This window comes from Rattus rattus, chromosome 9 (assembly GCF_011064425.1).
Source record: "Rattus rattus isolate New Zealand chromosome 9, Rrattus_CSIRO_v1, whole genome shotgun sequence".
Classification (NCBI taxonomy): domain Eukaryota; kingdom Metazoa; phylum Chordata; class Mammalia; order Rodentia; family Muridae; genus Rattus; species Rattus rattus.
Window position 1 is genome coordinate 94,663,941 of NC_046162.1, and position 22,237 is coordinate 94,686,177.

Consider the following 22,237-nt stretch of genomic DNA (forward strand, 5'->3'; position numbering starts at 1 on the left):
CCTGCTGATGAATGAAATCCTGACCCTGGGCTCTCAGCCAGGCACGGCTGTCCGAACCAAACCTGGGCAGGAAACTGCACACTTCCTGGTCTAGCCACAGAAAAGCTTCCTTCAGCTCACCCCACCCACTTCCCTCACAGCATTCCAGAACATTCTGTGCTAGGCCTGGAGGCACCAGGGGCTGTCACTGGGCCCCTCCTTCCCTGTCCTTTTCCCAGGACATGCAGAACAGGCCATCCCAGACAGCCCCCAGCTCCAGGCTTCTGGTCTACAACCAAGCTCCACACAGTTTGTAACCCACAGATCAAGGCTGGTCTCATCTGCCTCAGACCTGACTCTTCCAGCTGCAGGCGGCCAGAGTCAGCAGGAGCTGAACTGAAGGGATAAGGCCCTAGTTTGGCCTCATAATAGCACTTTTACTTAAGCCCCAGCGTGGTCATCCTGACTCCAAGTCCTGGTATCCATCACAACGATACTCTTCAAGGATAATCATGAGCCAGTCTTCTCTTTAAACTCCTTCAGTGGCTCCTGATGCTTCCTGGAGAGTCTACACCCAGAGACTGGTGGCTCCTTATAATACAGGTCAATTCGCCCTCCAGGCCCTCCATGGTCTTATCCATTACAATTCAAACAGACCACACCAAGATCTGTGGCCACCTCCCTAGACCTAGAAACCCAGTCTTCCTCCCCCTCCTAGCTCCACCTCATTGGTCCTGCCCCTCCCCCTTTGCTTTTCTGCTTCTTTCTAGAAGGCTGCCGCCAAGCCTCGGTGGGTCCAATACTATTATTCATCTCATATTTTCCTTTAAATCAATTCATACTTTTACTCAAGTCTGTTTTCAAAGGAAACGTCTTCTCCACCCTAAGTAGAAAACCACATCGTGTATGTAAAGAGAAGACTATCGGGAGGTTCTAATTACATTGAAATACAAGGGCCTTCCTGGGTTCGAATCTCAGCATGGCCAAACAAAATGCCCATGTTGGCAAATGATTGGTAAAATGCCTTAAAAGCCCATCTCTCAGCTGGGTAGAGGCAGGTGGATATCTGAGATTGAGGCCAGCGTGATCTATATAGTGAGTTCTAGGACAGCCAGGGCTACGCAGAGAAACCCTGTCTCGAAAACAAACAAAACCAGTCCATTTCCCTGGTACTTCATTCTAATAAACATGGTTTTTCCTTGAATATTTCTTTTTGTCTCTGGGATCCTTGGCGTTTGGCCCTGTCTCGTGGTTATCTGGGGATTTTTTTTTTTTTTTCAGTTTTATGATAGCTGACCTCAAAGGTGAACACCAGACATATACACGCTAACCCATCTCTCACTCCTACACAGAGCTCAGCTTGTCACGAGCATGCATCCAGTGAAGGAGTCTGGACTGCTACCTACATAGGCCCCTTCTCCACCTGCTGTCCAACTTTCCACCAAAACTCAGAAGCCGTCCACCCAGGACCTCACATCGTCCTGTCCACTGGAGTACGAAGGATGGTACAGATAGAATGCAGCGTCTGAGCAGAGGCTCCTGGCTCTCCTCCAGCCCACTGCCTTTCTACTGCCAGGCACGTCTCTGTGAACCATTTACCACACACTTTCCCAGCCTGGCACACCCCTTCCCTACAGCAGAGTTGGAAAAGCCCCTGCAGGCACTAGACAGGCACGACACACAAAGATAGCTTCATGGGTCCTTAGTACCAGGAGAACCAGAAGCACCTACCAGGAAGCAATGGGCCCAGTCGAGCGAGGGTTACAGGGAGCCCCAGCAAAAGGAGGGCCTCTCTTGTGTGGTGGTTGCCAAGGGTGACCCAGGTGCTGCACGTCAACAGTTGAGCCACTCTGACTTAACTCAATAAGTAACAGCTCTTCAAGGCCCAGCTGGAGCCAAACCCAGGCCTGGATTCTCTCTGCCTAGGGCAGGGAAGCTGGGCCAAACCTCCCCACCACTATTGTACTGGAGACCAAGTCCCACAGTGGCAGCAGCTGACAGACAATTGTAGGGTGTTTCCCACCCAAGGCAGGGCCTTCAGGGACGGCCTCCATCCCCTGGGGGATGTGTTTTCAGTCCGGACACATACAAACTGCAAGATGTTGTCATTTCTTGAGACAGGATCTTGCTGAATAGCCCAGGCTGGCCTGGAACCCGGGATCCTATTGCTTCAGCCTTCAAAGTGATTGGAATTATAAGCCCGTGTGACCTGCCAGCACCCAAGGGTTTATGTGTCTGCTGTCGTTAGAAAGGGCTTAGATTCTAGACATTTCTCAAGAGTTATTATCAGTCCTGGTGGGACCCAAGCCATGAGCATCACAGAGCTTCCCAGAGTGTCCAGGGCCAGCGGTGGAGCCTCTCGCTGTGGCTTTTTGAGAAGAAGGTAAATCTAACCCTGATCGTTTGACCAGGGCAGTAGAAGAACAGACGCTCAAAAGCAGCTGGCCCAGTACGGGGTTAGTGAGGCAGCCTGATGCAAGCCGGAGCGTGGTCCAGCCGTTATGTCTACGTTTGAGTCTGGAAGATGACAAGGGGCTCACTACTGACCTTTTCATAACAGACAATCTAGTAAAGGAAGAAAATGTTTTCTAGCAATCTTATCCCCATGGAGATTTAAAAAAAAGTTCTAAGACGAGAGACCAATGGACACAATCACCCAGAGCTTCTCAAATGGGGTTCCAAGGAACTTGTCCTGGCAGGTTTTTGTGTCAACTTGACACAAGCTGGAGTCATCAAGAACCTTGGTTGAGGAAATGCCTCCATGAGATCCAGCTGTAAGATATTTTCTCAATTGGTGATCAATGTGAGAGGGCCTAACTCATGATGGGTGGTGCCATCCCTGGGCTGGTGGTCCTGGGTTCTATAAGAAAGCCAACTCAGCAAGCCATGATGGCCAAGCCAGTGATCAGCACCTCTCCATGGCCTCTGCTCCTGTCTCCAGGTCTTGGCCTCTGTGAGTTCCTGTCCTGACTTCTTTTGGTGATGAAGCACAATATGGAAGTGTAAGCTGAATACACACTTTCCTCCTCAACCTGCTTTTGGGTCACGGTGCTTCATCACAATAGAAACCCTAACTAAGAGAGAATCCAAGGACACTGATATGATCCGAGGACACTGTGGAAGATGGGAAGGGAGTGGGCAGCTTCCCAACCCAACCACAGGGCGATGTATGATGGTGAGTGCCCAATCCCAGCACTTGAGAGACAGAAGTAGATGGATTTCTATGAGTTTGAAGCTCTCCTGGTATATACCCTGAGATTTCAGGCTGCATAGTAAGACCTTGCCTTAAAAATAAAACAAAGTAAAAACCAAAGAAACAACCCAGCCAGTTCAGGCTTCCAGAGAAGACTCCACTTATCTGGAGAAGAGAGTCCAGAGTTTAAGTTGCATCTCAGTGGGGTGGAATGTAGCTCCTGGCGGAACCTCGCCCTAGTACACAGAGACCCCGAGTTCCATTTCCACACAGAAAATTAGAAAACACTGTGGCAGTCTCAGTTTCAAGCGGTGGATTAAGAAGCAGGATTAGGAAGGCACACCTCCCTCCTCTGGTGCATTTGTGACGGCTTTTCCAGAGAGCTTAGCTCAGGAGGGTTCTGATTCACTGATGGATTAATCCCTCCATAGATTCAAAATACGATGGCATTATAGCAAGGTAGCAAAGTGGGGTGGGGCCTTACTAGAGGAAGCAGGTCACAGAGGGTATATCCCGGGGGCTATATCTTGCCCTGAACCCTTATTACCTTCCCCTCTATACCCCTAAGAAATAAAGAAAGCTCTTGCCACGTGCTTCCCCTGCCACGATGCTCCATCCATGGGGCCAAATGGTGCATCAAACTCTCTGAAACCCTGAGCGCAAACAGACTGTCCCCCTCTTTAAAGTTGTCTTTCTGGGGTATCTGTTACAGCAGCAAGAGAAAAGCAACTCATACGAAGATGAAAAGAGAAAAGCAAAAACCCAGAGAAGCCCCTTAAGGGGGAAGGTGAGAGAAGCTCCCAGGGCTTGTGGGATGCAGCTGCAGAGCAACCAGACTAGGAAGTTGCTGTGCGTGTGCAGAGAGCTCTGAAGCCATACTGGGTGCCTCCTTTGTCAGGGCTCAGCCTGGCAGCTCTGTCCTGTCCCTGCACGTCCACCCACCAGATGGACTTGTTCACAAACTAGAGGTGACCCCCAACATCCGGTTGAAATCTGAGCTGAGAGTAGCATCCCAAAGAGACTGTGACCCTGGCAAGGAGAGGTATCAGAGGCCAAGGGGTGTTAGGACCAGCATCCTGGGACACAAGCATGTTAGGGAAAAGCTATTTTCCCCGAGCATAGCAGCTTATCACATGTGAAGGTGCCGTGTGAGGGATTTCCCACATGAGAAGGCCTAAGATGCCCTTTACACAAAAGCATGAAGATTACTAGTGTTCACACTGTGTACCCCAGAACTGTGGCAATGCTAAGCAGATCACAGCCTTAATTCAACCCTGCAGCACCAAGGTCCAGACAGCTGTGCATCTTGGGCTGGGAAGACAATTCTACCTTTAGCAAAGCAAAGGCCAGGGGCTTCTGCTAGCTCTAGGGGAAGGACAGCCATCTTGCCTGCCCAGCTTCCTTCTTCAGGATTAAGTAACCAGGTTGTCCTCCTGGAGAAGATAAACAGTTCCCTGCTTCTTCCTCCTTAGGGTTGGACATGACTGGAGAACCTACTAAGATATCCATCACCCTCTTTCACTTCCTGGAGAGTGGCTGGCCCAAGGCTGCACGTGACCTAGGCCAGGGTTTGTCTTCTCTGGGTTACTGAGAAGTATACCTTTCATGACGGTGAGCTGTGGTAACAGTGTTGTCGTGGGGAGCAAGCAATGCTGGTGGTGCTGACATAGGAAATCCTGTGGCCATCTTGCCCCCTCTCAGAAGCAGCCAGTCTGGATATGATGCTTAGGGAAGCCAAGGAGGCAAATATGACTGAAGATATTGTCAGTCACTGGGTGCAGCCAAGCCTGACCCACTTTTACAGTTCCCAGGTTGCCAGACTCACAGAGTCCCATTTCTGCTTTTGAGCTGGACTCTTATTTGTGATTGATCACGAACTCTGAGAAAATCACCTAGGCAGAATGGAGAAGGCAGCAGAACTCATACACATGCTAAATTGCTTCAGCTCTGGGGGGAGCTGTCAGCTCCTGCAGCTAACTCTCCTCTGAGGTCTGGCTGAGAGACACCATGGCAGAGATCCCTCCAATCTCCAGTGTTCATTCTTTGCTCTTCTGCTGTAGCCATGGGGCCCAAAGAGAGGTCCAGCTCCATGTGCTTTCTCTGTGGTCCCGGGATGGTCTGACCTGCTCTCTTCAAATCACACCTATGTCTCCAATGATCCCCAAGAGAGATCCTGTTCTAGGCTCATCCCAGACCTCGGCCCATCTCCCAGGTTGTACACTGAGACTGTGCCATCCACTTCTGCCCACCCCTTGTCTTCCAGAGACTGCACCCAGAATGATCATTGCAAAGAAACAGCCTTGCTGACAGGACCCTGAGTGCCCCTGGCTTAACACACTGGCTTAAGCACCTGTCAGTCCTTTCCTAAGGAGGAAGGGGCAGGGGCCAGTTATCTTCTCCAGGAGGATGACATGATTACTTATACCTGAAGAAGGAAGCTGGACAGGCAGAATGGCTGTCCATCACATACCGACAGCAGAGGCCCTGACCTTCGCTTTGCTAAAGTTAGCCTTCTCCTCCCAGCCCACACTGCACAGTCACCAGCACGGGGCTCCGCCATCACTGCTTGCTCACTCTCTAAACAGAAAAGCAAATGCTAAATCCACGAACATGCAAAGTTTGCAAGAAGGAGGCAAAGATGATAAATGGCAATTTATATAGGAAACGTAAGTAATTTGATAATTAATACTCATAGGGAATGAAGTTGATAACTTGCTCTGACACTTTAAAAAGCTCAAGAGAAGGCTGGGAAGATGGCTCTGTAAGTAAAATCACTTACTATGCCAGCATGATGACCTGAGTCAGAATCCCCAGAACCCACGTAAAGGCCAGATACAGCCGTGCAATCATCTGTGATTTCAGAGCTCCTAAGGAGAAATGGGAGATGGAGACAGGAGAACCCCCACGTCTTAGTTACTTAGCCCAATGCTATGGTGAATGATGCTTGGATGAGAACAGCCCTCAAAGGCTCATATATGATGTGAGCTTGATGGGGCTTTGGTTCTGGTTTGGTGGAACTGTTTGGGAAGGATTAGGAGGTGCGGCCTTACTGGACGAGGTGTGTCATGGAGGGGTGGGGTGGAGGGAGCATGGATCAGGTTTCAAAAACCCATGATGCTCCAAATTAGCTCTCTCTATCTGCCTCCTACCCGCAGTTAAGGATTTAATCTCTCAGCTACTGTGCCAGGGCCATGCCTGCTTGCCTATTGTCCTACTCACAGCCATGATGGTCACAGACCTCTGAAATGCAATAAACTCTTCTGTAAGTTGCCTTGGCCATGCTGTCTTATCACAATAGAAAAGCAGGACACTAAAATTCTGACAAAATGCAACTTACAAAAAGAAAGGTTTCTTTTCGTTCACAGTCGAAGGATAAAGTCCATCGTGGTGGAGTCGTAATGGCAAGGGCTTGAGGTGGCTGGTCACAGTGCATCCACTGTCAGGAAGTGGAGAAAGATGAGGGCTAATGCCCTGTTAGCTTTGCTCTCCTTATGTGATTCAAGATCCAAGCCCACAGAATAGTGTTATACACTCTCTGGATGGTTCTTCCCACCTCAATTCAACTAATAGACTAATAATCTATGTAAGTTTATATGAACTAATTTCATAAGCATGATCAGAGACTAAATCTAAATAATTCCTCCCGGGTGAGCCTAAAGATATGTCCCCTCAGTGACTCCAAATCCTGCCATGTTGACAATCAGGACTCAACATCAAACCCAGGAAGCTCAAGGTCCTCTAACCTGGTGCACTAAGGTACTCTAGCCTGGGTAGAAGTGGAAAGATAGGAGAGACCCTGTTTCTAACAAGGTGGAAGGTGAGGTCTGATACCCAAGGCTGTCCCTCAGAGCTCCACATGCATACCATGGCATGCCTGCACCCACATTCATACTTATGAAGGAGCGTGTGCACACACACAGAAGCCCAAGAGAACCCAGTGTGGTGGCCCATGCCTGTGTCTCAGCATTAGGGAGGTAGAAGCATGAGGGTCGTGAGTTCAAAGGTCACTCTTTGTTACAGGGTGAGTTCAGAGCTAGCCTGGGCTACATGAGAACCTATTGTGAAGAAAGAAAGGAAAGGAGAGAGGGAGGATGTGTGTGTGTGTGTGGGGGGGGGGGGATAAAAGGAAAACAAAAGATCCAAGGGGAGAAGTGAGGAGAATAGTCACGACTGCAAAATAAAAGCATTAGAGGGAACTTTTGGTGAAGGCATGTTACAAACACACGTTTGTGTTACACATGCAGTGTTATTCTGTGGATTAACTGTATAATGTCCTTCTGAGGGGTAGTCTGGGGCAGTGGGGCAGTGGTTGGCACGACAGGACTAAAGCTGCTGTAGATGTAGATGGGGTTACTCCTCAGGTCTGTGGGTGCAGGGGAGTCAAGATGCTGTGCATTCTGCGGGGGTAAGGCCCCTTTAATCCTAGGCCCTATTTTCCAGATCTTTCCCACGATATCCTAAAGAGCCCTACTCCAGTCTCAGGTGGCTCTCTACCCAGAATGCTCCATCAGTCTCTGATCTGCCACCTTTGCCCACACTAGAGAGCAAGTAGGCTCTGAAGTGACAATTTTGGAATTTTGGGTTCTTCCTCTTAAAAACACAGAAATATTATATGGTTTCATTTTAATCCCAGGTATAGGATATGGACCGGTCTCAGATTGTCCACAGCAAATGACTATGATTTGCCTCACGCTCTGGCTGGGGGCATGGTGTTGCCAGCTGCAGATAGTTTCTGCGATTGACTTTGGAATTCTGGTGACTTTTCAGAAGGTATGTAAATGCTAGGGCTCCAATAGGTGGGTTAGCAGCTCTTGGTCACAATTTAAGTAATTCTGCAGAAGAAGCAAGAAGAAGAAACTAGATATCCCGACGGCAACGATCAAACTTGCCCCAGGGAATTCGATGTCCCTACTCAGCCGGTTATAGTCTAAGGATAACATCGCCCCTTTCCCAACCCCTGGCTTTATTCAGGGATCTCTTTCCTTTCCCTTCTATCCTTCTTTCTTATATAGTGTTAGGCCGTTGAAAGGATAGAAGAAAAGGGTTGGAGAGGGGTAGAAGAAAGAAGAACCCACAAAACAGCTGAAGACCAGCTACAGGGTTTCATGTAGCATGCACATCCTACATGAGTGCTAATGTCTGCCCGGAGTGTTATGCTTAGGAAAGTGGAGCGGCCCTTGTTTCAGAGTGGAAATGGTCAGTGCTGTCTACGGTGGGCGCAGGAGGAGGGCGGTGGCACCTGCACACCATGTGCTTTCCATGTTTTCGGTCATACATTTTACTCCTCACTGAGGGGCCAAGTGAGAGATTTCCTTTAGATCTAATGTGGTCTGGTGTCTCTCTGCTTATAGATCTCACAAACCACATCATTGATATTTTCTTCCTGCTTTGGTTACCCATCAGAGTTAAAAGTCTGACTCATAGTAAAATGTATTGAACTCTATGGCGTGTGTGTGTGTGTGTGTGTGTGTGTGTGTGTGTGTTTGACGTCATTTTGGTTAATCTCTATTTTTTCTGATCTTATTTTTATGAGCTTCTATTTAAGTACATATCCTCACAGAAACAGATAATATTAATGTGTCTATTCACATACTATTATCTCTACACAGGTCTGGTACATAGCACCAACTTTATCTTCTTAATAAATACATATTTGTACACTTCTTATAGATGACACGTGGAGAAGCATATATTCTCTGGGCATTCTCACTTTTTCCATGCAACATGATGGAATATTGAGTGGATAGATAAGTATATAGATGGAAAACTGGAAAAACAGCAAAACAGAAGGCACATAGACTTTGCCTGAAAATGTCAGAGTACAGTTGGACCCAGGAAAGAACAGGGCACCAGCAATCAGACACCAGGCTATCCATGAAGAGCTTGTCAGCTACTCTGCTGGGAGCGGGAAACCCACATAGCCACCCCTCCCCGTCCAGCCACTCTGAGGTTTTATCAACCCTCCAGCACAGCCTGTCCCCACCCCTTCCACTCAGCGGCAGCAAATTAAATGCAGAGGTTGGTGGCTGTGAGTCCGCACCAGCTCCGTGCACAGGGCTGACAATTAGTATTGGAGGCAACATTCTAGAAAGACAACAGCATCGAGCCATGAATAATGAGACAGTAAACTATGCGGTCTCCTTATAAATGCTGCAGGAATTCTAAGCGAAAAGAGCCCCCAACCTGCGTCTGCATTCAGACTGCCTCTGTCCCGCTCTGATGTCTGAGAGCAGCCCGAGGACTGGAGAACTCCTAAGCTTTGCTTCTCCCAGCAAGAGAGGAAACCCCAGCTAAGATCAATCACACTGCTCAGGACCAGAGACTCGGCCCCCAGCATGAAGGGCCCGGTCCTGGCAGCCCCCTGACCCCGGTGTACCCACAGAAAGGGTGCCACAGCGTGTGGCCCCTGTGGACCAGCTGGAAGAGAAGGATGAGCCAGGGCGGGAAGCAGCAGGGCAGTGTGGGCAGCTGCCCCTCACACAGCCTCCCACAGACTGCACAGCCAGTCCCCATCCTCTTCAGTCCCCAGTTATAAACCTATTTGTTCCAAGATCACCAGGGCTCTGCATTTCAAACAGCAGGCAAAAAGGAGACAATGGTTTGACTGCGTTCCTTTTCAATACAATTTTCAGGAGGACACAGGCCAGGCCTTTCTTTTCTGGGGTAACTAACAATTTGCAAAGGTAGTCAGTCTGACTTTCGACATTCTAGAATCTTACCTGCCCAGTAAAGGGCTAAAAAAGCAGAGAAGGGAAGAGGGAAGGTTGCGTCTGCGAATGGATTCACGTGACAGAACCTTGTGTAGTTAGTTCCTCAGAGCGAGACTATGCTTTGTTTACCAAGTAGGGGTAAGGGGGAACCTTTTACAATAAGGTAACCTGGCATCCTGTCTGATGGCGTAGCCACCACCAGGCATGGCCTCAGAAGCTCTGACTTTAGACTGTGACTAACCAGCCCCCTCAGGCCATACCCAGGCCAAGTTAGCATATCCAAGTCCTTCCCTTAATAACCTGGGAAATCGTGGGGGTGGCAGTGGGGGCTAGGCTACAGCGTAGTGAGCATGAAGCCCTGGGTAGATCTCCTGCAGCCAAAGAGTGGGGTTGGTGGGGACGGGTTGACACTGAGCCGCATGCTCAGCCCTGAGAAACTGGGTCTGCAGGGTTAAGAGAGGAGGGAGCCAAGGCAGAGGCAAGCAGACAGGAAGCAGACACCTGGCTTCCCTCTAGCACACAGGCCCCTTTCAGTCCTCCAGGGTCTGGGAGGGCGGAGCTACCTCAGCTTTGTGAGCTGCTCCAGTGCCTGGGATCCTTCTTTTTGTTCAATCGTCACCACATTCCTAACCAGCCCAGGCCAGCCAGGTACCCAGCAGCCTGCCTCACGTGACACGCTGTCCCCCTGCTACCCCTGCAACCCAGAGTGAAGATGACCTGGGGGTGTTCAGACCAGCACTAGGGGGAGCAGAGGATTTGTGCACCAGGCTGGCTGCCAGGTCTGTCTCCACCAGCAAGGTGACCTTGAACACCAAACCTTCTGAAATGCAGTTCTTTGTGTTTGGGCTGCAGCTCCCCACCCCACCCCAGCCCCCCAGATCTTCCTCTGCACCCCTGCAGCCAGTCATCCTAGCTACTGTCACAGTGAGCTTCCCAAAAGGCCGGTCCCAGCATGCAGCCTTGGGCTTGAAATCACCCGGATGGCTTCCTATTGCTGTTTGTATAAAACCAAACGTTTCCCACACACCTGAGGCCTCCGAGTGTCCTTTAATGTCACATTCCTCCCTTGGGCCCTCAGGGACCCTGATACAATCTTGTTCACCTAATTATCTGTGTTAAAATTTTTTGTTGTCGTTTTTTTTAGCACCATTATGGAGATACAATTCACAAGTCGTGAAGCTCACCCCTTTAAAGTTTTCAGACAGCCCAGTGGGTTTCTGCATAGTCACAGAGCTGTGGGACCGACCGTCTCCAGTGTTGGATTTCAGGACATTTTCAGTGCCCCAGAAAGAAAGCATTAGCAGTCACTCCGGTCTCCCTTCTCAGCCCCTGGAAAAGACTGATCTACTTTCTGTCTTGTGGATTTGCATATTCTGGGTGCTGCATATAAATGGAGTCATACAATACATGACCTTTTTATTCTTATTTCTTTTTTTTCCCCAGTCCTAATCTTTATGACTTTTCTCCTTTGCTTGCTTTGGGTTTAGATTTCTGTTCCTTTCCTGGTTTCTTACAGCAGAAGATTATTGACCTGAGGCCTTTCCTTTTTTTTAATATAGATGTCCACAACTATATATTCTGTAAGCCTTAAAGATTCCTTAAACTTTAATTATCTTTGTGTGTGTGTGTGTGTGTGTGTGTGTGTGTGTGTGTGTGTGTGTGGCCAGAGGCATCTGATGCCCTGGAGCTGGAGTTACAAGCAGTTGTGAGCTTCCTGACATGGGTGCTGCTAATGGAACCCCTGTCCTGTGGAAGAGCAGTCAGTGTTCTTAACTGTTGAGCCATCTCTCCAGTCTTTCATAAGCTTTAAAATGTTACCCATTCTTTATTGTCCTAATGCACTTTCTAGTTTCACTTGGGAGTTCTTCCTTTAGTATTTGGAAGAAATTATTTTCCACATATTTGTGAATTCCCCCAATTTCCTGTAGCTCCGAAGTTCTAACTTACATTTTAATATAGTGACAGAATGTACTTTTATGACTTCAACCCCTTTTAATGTATTGAGACGTGTTTCCCAGCCTCACGTGCAGTCGTTCTTGGGACAGTGCTTCATGTCGACTTACAAAGAACCAACTGCTGTCAGGTGGTATTGAGGAACCTTACAATTAAGGCAGCAGTCCCCTTTGACAGGATGGCTTTCTGGGCTTGGTGCAAAATGGGGGACTCCCTCTCTCAGCAGGGCTTCCCTGTCTCTGCCTGCCTTTCTCTGGAGAGTGTCCCTGAACACAGATGGCTGGCCTTGTCTGAAAAATGACCTTGTACAGAGCTCTCTGCAAGGCTGCATAACTGGGCACAAACGCCCCCACTCTGGCTACTGTCCCCATGATAATTAGGAGCTGTACTATAACCAATCTGCCCTTCCTCCTCACTTGATGCCATGACCAATTAGCCCTTTCTACCCATACCCCTAAAAAAGCCTTCAGATACCCTATCCCTAAAACAATAAAGTAGCCCACATGCAGCCGGCTAAAGAGCATTCTGTTGCTCTCTGCCTGACTCCTTTCTCCCCCTCACCACCAGCCTGAGGGGAGAAAGGGCGGGGCCACTCGGTGGAGTACTTTCTAGATGTCTGTTAAGCCTCATTGGTTTATAGAGTCAAGTCTCTTATTTCCTTATTGAGCCTCTGCCTACTTATGCATCCATCATTGCAAGTGAGACCTCAAATCCAGGAATGGTGGCATGGAGTGCAACCCCAAGGCCACCCTGTGCCATACAACAAGCTCTCTGAAGCCAGAAGCACGTGAATCTCTGTGAGTTTGAGTCCAATCGGATCTACATAGGGAGTTCCAGGCCAGCGGAGGCTACCCAGTGAAACCCTGTCTCAAAATTACAATGTGATAAATAATTAGAAATAAATGAAGCGAAAGACCCGAAGTCAGCCTGCAACTGTCGTTGTTGAATCCCATTCTCTTCCACCATTACTGTTACATTTGCTCTCTGTAGTTTCGGGGTCTGTTACTGGGTAAATGTATATTTATTCGTGTTAGCATTTCCTGATGGACTGGCTTTTTAGCATCTTGAACGTCCTCATTCACTTCAGTAACAATGTGTGTGTGCAAACGTCACTGTGCACACATGGGGAGTCCAAGAGCAGGACCTCAGGTACCGGCCTCTTCTGTTCTCCACTTTGTCCCCTTGAGGCTGAAGGTCTCTCACTGAGCCTGAAGCTCCATTTGGGCGAGGATGTAAGGAGAGTAAACTCCCAAAATCCCCCTTTCTCTGACACCCGGCACTGGGGTTATAGGCATGCGTGGCCATGCCCAACCTTTACATGGGTTCTGGGGCGTGAACTCAAGCCCCCATCTTTGCACCGCAAGCACTCCCCCCTCCTAAGACATCTTCCCTCTAGTAACCAGCCTTGTCCCTCGCCCACCCACCACAGTGCTGGTGGCGCACAGACCAGGCAAGCACCCACCACTGAACTTCATTCCCAGGCGTGGTTTTTGTCTAAAAGTCTGTTCTATCTGATACCTTACAGAAACTTCTACCCTCTTTTACATCTCCTGTATGTGTACATGCGCACGGACGTGTATTCACGGGGATGCGTGCATCCCACGGCATGCATGTGGAGGTTGGGCAGAGGACGTCTTCCAGGACTTGTTCCTCTCCTTCCGCCAGTGGAGGCTGAACTGAAGTGGTCAGGCTTTGAGGCAAGTGCTTTTATCAATGGCCATCTAGCTGGGCCCCTTATGTTAATATTTTTAATATAACTTTTCATTAATCACTAATCTTTTATTACATTTTAAGCTAGTTCCTAACCGGTCACCTCAGAGATTACAATTACAGATTATAATTTTAATTATAGTGTGTGTGTGTGTGTGTGTGTGTGTGTGTGTGTGTGTCTGTGTGCACGCGTGTTGTTAGGGATCAAACCCAGGGCTGTGCTTGTGCTAGGCAAATTCTCCCTCACCGAGCCACATCACCAGTCCTTCCAGTTAGTATTTTAATTTAAAACCAGGCAGCTTAGATGAACACTGACTCAGTCTCAGTAAAATACAAAAGCTTTGCTCTACTACACATAGTACACAACATAGGCACAATGTTGCTTCAGTTGACAAGGACCACGCACGGCAGCGGTCCATCCCCTCGTAAGAGGGTAACCATCTCAGTTCGTGCACGCTCTATGCTGTCCTCACAGTGATTAGCCTCCCGGAGCCTGTGCGTGCTAAGTGAAACGTGACTCAACTCCCTTCCCTCCTCTCTCCTGGGCCATTACTGTCATATAAAGCTTCTTGGTATGGCATAAGCCTATTAGCAGTTTTATTACTTCTTTAGACAGTAATCTTAATATGGAAGAACTATAAACAAGACGTACTTATGCCTTGCCAGGTGGTCTTTGTTTTCTCACGCGGATTTGAGTCACTCCGTAGCATCCTTTACAGTACAGCCCTAGGATGCATCTTAGAATTTCTTAGAATATCTGCTAATGACAGCTTTTCCCATTTTTTGTTTTGTTTTTTAAAGACACGGTTTCTCTGTGTAGCCTCGACTTCCTGGGACTCACTCTGTAGACCAGGCTGACCTTCGAACTCACAGAGATCTGCCTGCTTCAGCCTCCCGAGTACTGGGATTAAAGCCGTGCACCACCACCACGCTGCCAACTCTGTTTTTTTTTTTTAAAATAACTTATCTGACATGTTTTGTTTCTCCTTCATTTTATTTCTTTATTTGTATTTTGTATTTTATGTGTATGGATGTTTTGCCTCCACACATGTCTGTGCCCCATGCGTGGTGCCAGCAGAGGCCAGAAGAAGGCGTCAGATCCTCTGGACTCAGAGTTACTTATGGTTGTGAGTCACCATGTGGGTCTGGGACTAGGACCAGGGTTCTCTGGAAGATCAGTTGGTCCCCTAACCACTGAGCCACTTCTCCAAGCCCTACTGAAGGTCGGCCTTTTAGAATTAAAGACTTCCGATGGACAATCTCTCCATCAGCAAGGAGGTTGCCACTGCTTTCTCACTCTGCTCCTGTGTTTTTAAAACATTTGTTTATTTACATGTGTGCATGCACACATGAGCACCATGGTACTCACAAGTGGAGCTCACAGGATAACTTACGAAAATTGGTTCTTTCCTTCCCCATGTGCATTCTGGGAGCTGAACTCAAGCTATCTGGCTTGGTGGCAAATGACTTTACCCTCTGAGCTGTGTTGCTAACCCAGCAGTAACTTCCTAATAAGGGTTACTTGCTTCATTTCTTTTTTTGATTATTATTATATCACAGGGTCTCACTATGTAGCGCAGGCTAACCTTGCACCTATAAACCCCAGCTCCACCTTTCCTGCCTAATTATTAAGGGACTTAAAAAACCCACTCATATTTATATGAGTACACTGTTGCTATCTTTACACACACCAGAAGAGGGCATCAGATCCCATTACAGATGGTTGTGAGCCACCATGTGGTTGCTGGGAATTGAACTCAGGACCTCTGGAGGAGCAGTCAGTGCTCTTAACCGCTGAGCCATCTCTCCAGCCCCCTTATTAAGGAACTTTATGCATCAATTGAGCCCTCAGCCATCTCTTCCTCCCTGGACAAGGTCGGGCTCATTGACACCTGCAGTCTTGTGCTCTGTAATTCTCGTTCGTAGTGATTATCACTGGGTAACGAGTGGTCGGTGTAGCCTTCGCTGTGTTCTCCATTATTTCCATCATTCGAATCTAAGCTCCAGAGGACGGGAGTCAGCTCTCCCTGGCAGAACTGAACCGGGCACACTGGAGACGTCCAATAAATGCTGAGCAACAAATGACTGAAACAACACTAAACAGCCATGTCCCGATATGGTCTTCTGGGAAATGTACTTCCCTGCTCCGATAGGCTTCGGGTCTGATCACGTGACTTGTTTTGGCCAATGGGATGCTTGTGACTACGATGGGGGTGGGGGCGGGGGAGGATGGCCTGACATACTTTATGACTGAGCTAGCTCCTTGCATTCCTGTCCGCATCACCCCAAGTCAAACAAGCCTTGCGTGGTCACTGGTCCAAGTGGGTTGAGAGACACATAGGTTGGACTTTGAAACCTGGTTGGACTCTCAGTGGGAAACCAACCACAGCTCACTGTAAACAGCCTAGATCAGTGAGACCTCTTTTGACTCACAGACTGAGAAACACTTGTGGCGGAAGTCAGCACGTTGGAGTGGTTATGCTAAGTGCTGTGGCACGAGATGAAGGGGAGAGCCTGCAGACCGGGAAGATCTCCTAGGGACACCTCTTTGGTGTGTCCCTCATGGGGCCCCGTAGGGTGGCAGATTGATTGTCCAGGTAGTCCTACACCCCCTGCTACCAGAGTTTCCAGCTCCTTCGCATAATGACTGCCCCCAGGGCCATCCCAGAAGCCCAAACAACAGCCTAGGATCTGCGTTCCCACACATTTAGCAGAGCTCACAGGATCAGCTTCCCAGAATTCTTTGATTCTGCTACATCCCTAGAAGCTGTAGTGTAGCTACTAAAGACCTAGCATGGTGCCAGGCAAACAACAGGGGCATTACTGGACTGAGGCTGGGGACAGGGCTCAGTGGCAGAATGTTTGCACAGAATGCACAAGGCCAAAGATTTGATACTCAGAACGGTAGAAAAGTCTCTCTCTCTCTCTCTCTCTCTCTCTCTCTCTCTCTCTCTCTCTCTCTCTCTCTCTCTCTCACACACACACACACACACACACACCACACGCACCACACACTATCTGCAATTCATCTGCTGTGAGGCTACAGAATGTTCTGCATCCTCACCCGTTCAAAACAGACTTTTGCTGCCTCTGCTTATACCTCAAAGTAACAGGATCCAGACACACTCATGTATATTGAGTCAGTATGTGGCGGTGCATGTATTTATGTGGTGCAAATGTACAACTGCCTATTTCAAGGAGGACTGGAAGCAATTCAGGGGCTAAATGCTATAAAAAATAAACAAGGGCCAAAGCGAGCGGGGAGCAAGCCAAAGCGATGTCTCCGGAAACACCACAGTGAGGTGAACATCAAGTCTGACTCAGAGCACTCAGCTGCCCCAGAAACGGGGTGAGCACTAAGGCCATGCAATGTCACTTACAATCAGACAAGCGTGGTTCTGAGCGTGAACCCCATTCACAGTGATTCCAGGTGCAAAAGGACACCCCCAGGGCAGAGTGGGAACATCCTAATACTAACTCAGCCATCCCCATGGGCAGAGAGCTCTTCTGACTGTGTAACACATGGCTTCTCATTATGGCTGTGCCACTACTGTAGATAACCAGTTTACAGATGAGGAAATTAGAGGAAACCCTCGCAGAGAGCCCCTGAGAATGGAAACAATAGAATCAGGTTGAAATCTCCAGTCAGAGCCCTCTTCCCATGAGCCGCTTAGCTACACTCCCACTGGCCAACATCCTCAGACCAGAGGACTAGACCCCTCTGGTCCAGCCCTCCCCGGACAGAGACTTAATTCTCTTCACTCCTAGAGATCTGTCTGGAGATGGCCACTACTGGCCTTGCCTACAGGTCAGGATCCTGTAACATCTGGTGGCCCCCTGCAAACCGCCTGCCGGGATTCCCACCTGACAGGTTTTGCAACTCCACCTGCAACTAGTTGCAACTTACAAGTCTCTTCTTGACTTGTACACCCCAAGCAGGTTCCATTTCCAGCTGAGCCTTCTCCTGGTGTACACACTCTTCTGACTTATTTCCATGTGCTGTCTGTCCCCAGACCAAAGCCAGCACCCCAAGGGTCCCCTGCTCCGCATCTGTTAGTAGAGCTCACATCTGAGAATATCACACAGTTATCCTTCTTAAAGGTCATGGACACCAAAGTGCAAGCCTCTGACTATGCCCTGTGCCTAGGCTCTGGACATCAGATCGGCAAAGTGCAGGGTCGGCACACAGTTGCATCCTCGCTGCCCCTGGCCTTTTCTTTCCACCCTGACCTCTTGGTGTGAGCTGGATAAGGACTTTCAAGTCCACAATGGCGATCACGATTTCCTATGGAGGCTCTGAATTCCCAAGTATTCCAATCTGCTAAGTTATTAGTATTTCCAGATCATTCTACCAAGGGTGACTCACTTCCCCTTGACACCAGAACCTGAGAATGAAGTCAGGGAAGTCTAAGGCCAGCCTAGACTACAGGGCACTTCTGCACACAATCATAAACAATGTTTCTACGGGGACATCTCCATGTCAGACACTTAGAAACCATAGTAATAGCCAGGCATGGTGGCAGATCCCCATAACCCCAGCACCAGGGAGGTTGGGCAAGAGTAAATTTCAGGCCAGCCTACCTCACAGATTCTGCCTCAAACAAAAGGGAAACGAGCAATCGTCATAGAACCCTGGAACTAAAATAAGATACTTTTCAACCTTTTTTAGTAAACTGCCACCATAAACCAACCACTCAGTCCAAAGCTGTCTCCCACATGGGGTCCCCATATGGCACCCAACCTACAGAAGGCACCATGTCCACAACCAGTGACAACTTTAGCCAAGCAAGATGCTCACAGCACAGACCTATTCAGTAGTACCTAAGAGAAAGCTAAGATCGGGTAACATTGAAATCCGAACCCCTAAGGTGATGTGGGTCTTTGGGGAGTGATTAGGCCATGAGATTAATGATCTCATAAAAGACGCCCCAGAGGATAGGGAGACACTCAGCTGGTAAAGCGCTTGCCATGCCAGTGTGATAACCTGATTTTGGACCCCAAGCACCCATGAAAGAAAAGCAGAGAGTAGTGGGGTCCAACTGTAATCCCACTGCTGGCGAACACAGAGGCAGGCAGGAGGATATCTGGGGTTGGGGGGGTTGGCCAACAAGTCTTGCAAAATCAGCAAGCTCTGGGTTCAGTGAAAGACCCCTTTTCAAAAATAAGGTGTTTAGGGAGCCTCTTGGACAACCTAACCAGCAATTCAAAAGGCGGCCTCTTATGCTGCTACTGGGGATTTTGTTAGGTGGTCTTTGGCTCTTGGGAGGAACATTGTCAGCCCAGATGAGAAAATTTCACTTAAATTATATATGTATATTTATACATAGAATTAGATTATTATAGTTTTTTTTTAAAGATAGGTAGTTGGTAGTATGATTCCTTATATCCCCTATTGCTGTTGCCCCTGGTAGTCCCTCAGAAGTGGAAGCTAAGTCCCTACTGCTAAAGATACCATACAACTTCAGATACAGAGCTTCAGAAGTTCCCAAGCTGGAACTGACCTAAAAACCAGCTTCATGGTACAAGTAGGTGCTGTGCGAGCTTCCAAAGGGAGGACGCAACTAACAGTCCTACCCAGCTGTGACTCATAGGAATGACAACCCATGGTAAATAACCCCAAGGGTGCAGTAGTGGCACACATAGCTTGGGGGTAACCAACAACTCTATAATTGGACTTAAGACCTGCTCAACAGGCTGGAGAGATGGCTCAGCGGTTAAGAGCACTGACTGCTCTTTCAGAGGTCCTGAGTTCAATTCCCAGCAACCACATGGTGGCTTACAACCATCTGTAATGGAATCCGATGCCCTCTTCTGGTGTGTCTGAAGACAGCGACAGTGTACCCAGATATATAAAATAAATCAATCTTAAAAAAAAAAAAAAAAAAAGAAGACCTGCTAAACAACAGGCTCAATCGTGCCAAGTACTGGAAACCTAGCTCAAGGTCATAGATCTTGGAGAAGAACCTACAAGCACTACTTTACCAAGCCTGAGTGCAGTCCAAACATTGGTCCTTATGTCCACAGCTAAGTGTAGTCTTCACTCCTCATCAAGGAAACTTCTTTCCATAACAGACAGAGAAAACCACAACCAATCAAACTGCAGAGTTGCGGATCCACCAGTCCCCATGGATACAGCTACAACGCTCCCCAACCTAAGGCTCGGGGAACACTCTGGAAGAGCAGACAGAAGATCTGGGGAATGGACCGTGGAACAGCACGGCCAGCTGTGTGAGCCACGAGACAACTGGGGCAGCTTACCACAGGGGCTCGGGATAATTTCATATTCATCTCTGACCTTTCCTTTGCCAGCCTCACCCACGGTCCCTTGCCCTTGATCAAATACTCTCCCAGACCTTGACATTAACCAGGACAAGCACTGTGACAAGTCAGAAGCCAGTTGAAATTGGGTCGTTCCCTGTCACCAACCTGTGTGATTTAATGACATTAAAAAGAAGAGGAAGGAAGAAAGAAAGCAGAAGAATTCATTTCCTTTTTTACTTTTGGAAGACACTGCTCAGAGCACAGCATTTAGACAGGAACCTTCTAGAGCACACAGTCCCTGGGATGGTGGGGGGAGAACGACTTTTACTGGAACCCTGGCTCTGACCCCTGACCCCCAACACTGCCTCATCTGATGTGCTGTCCATTAAGGAGAGACAGGGTGAACCTAGACTCCAAAAATGAACTGTGGAAAATAACATTAACTCCTACATTTCTCCTTCTAAATTAAGCCAGTGTTCTTCATTAGCTTGCCACAGGGGACGGAGAGAAAATTGTTTTAAAACTCGGAACTGAATTTAAACTAAGTAAGGAAAAAACCAACAATAACAAACCCCCCACCAAGACCAGATGTTTAAAGCCGTTTGCCACTAACTTTCGGAAACTCTGGAGGAAGACCAGGATCAAACCCAGGGCTTATACACACTACACAAGCATAGCCGCCAGTTCATTCCTAGCTGGTTGTGAACTTTTCCAGTTAATTTTCTTTTTTTAAAGATTTCATTTTATTTGAGTGCCTGTGAGCATCTGTCATGTGTTTGTGTGTGCAGGTGGCCACAGAGGAAAGAAGAAGGTGTCAGATCTGTGGAATTGGAGCTGGGACAGGGTCTCTTGATGTAGCCCTGACTGGCTAAAAAAAAAAATCAGTGTGTGGGCCAGGCTGTCCTTTGTCTCACAGAAATCCACCTGCCTCCGCCTCTCTAGTTCTGGATTAAAAGTGTGTACCACAATTCAAAGCCAGCTGCCAGTTAACCCTTTTCTCCTTTAATTTTTTTATTTTATTTTATGTATATCAGTGTTTTTCCTCTGTGCATGTGTATGCACTACACGTGTATTTAATATCGGTAAAGGTCAGAAAAGGGTGTCAGATGGCCTGGAACTGGAGCTACAAATAGTTGCAAGTCACCATGTGCTAGGAATTGAACCCAGGTCCTTTGCAACAGTAGCACGTGCCCAGAACAATCTCTCTAGTCCTTCCTGTTAACTAATAAGGGATTGCCTCCTTGAGAGTTTAGCTAATCAGCCCAAGAATACTACTGTCTAAATAGAGTGAGTTGTCACAAGCCTCTGGACACGGCTCCAGATGGTAGAGCAGTCACCTAGGACGTAGAAGACCCTAGGTTCACTCCCTAGCATCAAAACACAAAACAAGGGGTTGGGGATTTAGCTCAGTGGTAGAGCACTTGCCTAGCAAGCGCAAGGCCCTGGGTTCGGTCCCCAGCTCCGGAAAAAAAAAAAAAAAACCAAAAAAAAAAAAACACAAAACAAACAAACAAAAGCCACACAGATACTAAAAACGGATCATATAAAAACCTTGGGTTTGGTATTAAGCATCTGGCAACTGATTTACAGTTAGCACTTAGCAATGTGAGAGGCTCACGCCACTGCCTTTGGTTCTAGTCATCGTATGTGCGTTGTTGTATAAATGAAGCGGCCTGGGCCTCAACCCGCAGGAGAACAGGACCAGAAACAAACACAGGGTTTTAGCTGGTGTGGGCTCGCTGAAGAATCCAACCATTTTATTCTTCAAAAGATGCTATTAAGATAGTGAAAAGTCAGAGAAGAATTTACAACGCAGAAGTAGGTGTTAGATCATCGCCACCACGGGAATGCGAGAAGATCTGCTGAGAATCAGTGAGAATCTAACAGGTAAAGGGGGGTAAAGGAAAACACAGGAGGGTAAATGAGGAAACAAACAGCCCCCCATAAGCACCACACCCCCACGAAAACCAACGCACTGCCGTATAAACTACAAGGAGAGATCCATGCACTTGGGTCCGGTGGCACAAACTCAAAGTGTGGATGATGTGAGAGGGGGAGCAGGTACCCTGGAAGGAACACACAGAGCTTCAGACTTCCAGGAACAATGCTATGTGACTGTGACCCCTGTTCTTCCACTCTTGGGGACAACAGCCCAGAGAAGCTTGCACCTGGAAAGGATGCTGGCCCCAGCCTAGGAAGATGCAAATAGCCCAGTGTCCATCTGCAAACGGAAGGGACGGACAAGGTGAGCATTTACTTACAGTCATAAAAAGGAAGCTACAGCAATGGGCAAGGATAGAATAAGCCCCAGAACACACACACACACAAACACACACACACACACACACACACACACACGCACTCACACATGCACATGCATGCACACGCCCACGCAAGCACACACCAATGAGGCTATTAAGTGGAATACATT

The 22,237-nt window shown here is 48.2% G+C and overlaps 1 protein-coding gene across 2 annotated transcripts in view; it reads right to left on the reverse strand.

Annotated features, from left to right (window-relative positions):
• Positions 1-22,237, reverse strand: part of Rph3al (rabphilin 3A like (without C2 domains)) — a 143,431-nt gene that overhangs the window by 111,476 nt on the left and 9,718 nt on the right. The window contains exon 1 of one of the 2 annotated variants that reach the window (XM_032913607.1): positions 1,711-1,806. The exons of the other annotated variant lie outside the window; for it this stretch is intronic. The gene's annotated coding sequence lies outside the window, so the exon portion shown is untranslated. Of the gene's footprint in view, positions 1-1,710; positions 1,807-22,237 lie in introns of those variants that run through there. 2 annotated transcript variants of the gene reach the window in all.